This window comes from Penaeus monodon, chromosome 15 (assembly GCF_015228065.2).
Source record: "Penaeus monodon isolate SGIC_2016 chromosome 15, NSTDA_Pmon_1, whole genome shotgun sequence".
NCBI lineage: Eukaryota > Metazoa > Arthropoda > Malacostraca > Decapoda > Penaeidae > Penaeus > Penaeus monodon.
The window spans coordinates 41,512,289-41,513,522 of NC_051400.1; positions in this window are offsets into that span (position 1 = coordinate 41,512,289).

Below are 1,234 nucleotides of genomic sequence, written 5' to 3' on the forward strand. Positions count from 1 at the left end.
AATGGGGGGTATATGTCTATTCATTTATACATAACTCTTATCGTATTTTTTTTGGTTGAAGCTTGCTCTCTTCACTTATTTCCCAATCAGATACTGTTACCATTATTTAGTCTACAACAATTGTCTTTTGTTTGTTTTGAGAACTTTGGGAAAAGGGTTTGATGGAACCAGTTACCTGTATACCCACCTCAGGCTAAAGGGTCAGGCACAAATTTCCCCTTAAACTTCCCCTATCAAGTTATCCTCAACGCCAGGGGAGATGTTTGTGTTTCACACAAAGCTCACACACCCATAACACAAAATATATGTGTGTGTTTATAATACATAACCTTTATAATTTCATTATCATCCTTGGAATCAGTATCCTCATTTTGCATCACATTTTCATCACTATAAAAATCATCTTTGGAAATCCTGACCAAAATTAGTAAATGTATTCGATTTAAGCGTCGATTGTGTACGACCTCGTTAAGACCCGAATTAATGGCCCTCTTTTCTCCCCGATAAAGAAGCGCGAGGCCCCCTGTAACTGCCCCCACATCAAGAAAAGGGTACAAAAGTGAAGGCAAAGGGTTAGCACTTACCTGCGTTATGAGGAAGAGAATTACTGATTTTGAAGTTTTTCTCTTTTGTTTATTTTTAGTATGAGATTAATTAGTTTTTTAGAGTTATTAGTAATATTATTATATTGATTTTAAAGATTGAAGTTTAGTATCAGAAAGTTTAATAAAAAATTTTGAAATAATTGGGAGTAGTTTTTGTTTTTAGTATTAGTATTAGTGGTTTTATCACTACTTTGTATTATTAGTATCATTATTCTTTTTTCATTATTTTTAAAAATTATTATTATTAAATTTATTTTTAAATTATTAATATTTATTATTATTTATTATCTTTTATCATCTTTTCATTTTTTTTTTAAATTTTTAAAATTTAACAATATTAGTATTACTAATCGTAGTAGGAATAATAGTATTGACATTTTGATGCTAATCGTAATTGTGATAGGCTTAAAAGCCCTTTGTTTTGCGATTGATGACGACTTAAACCTTTAACTACGCGCCGTTAAAGCGGAAAGAGCTTGAATCAGTGGGAGCTGAAGGGGACCTTTTTAAAAGGGAAGGAGAAGTGCAAGGAATGAGGTATGTATCCAAGACAAGTAATAGTAGATAGGCTCAAGTTATTTATACTTCGATATTCCAGCAGACAGCACACGTGCACGGTCCTGGGAAAA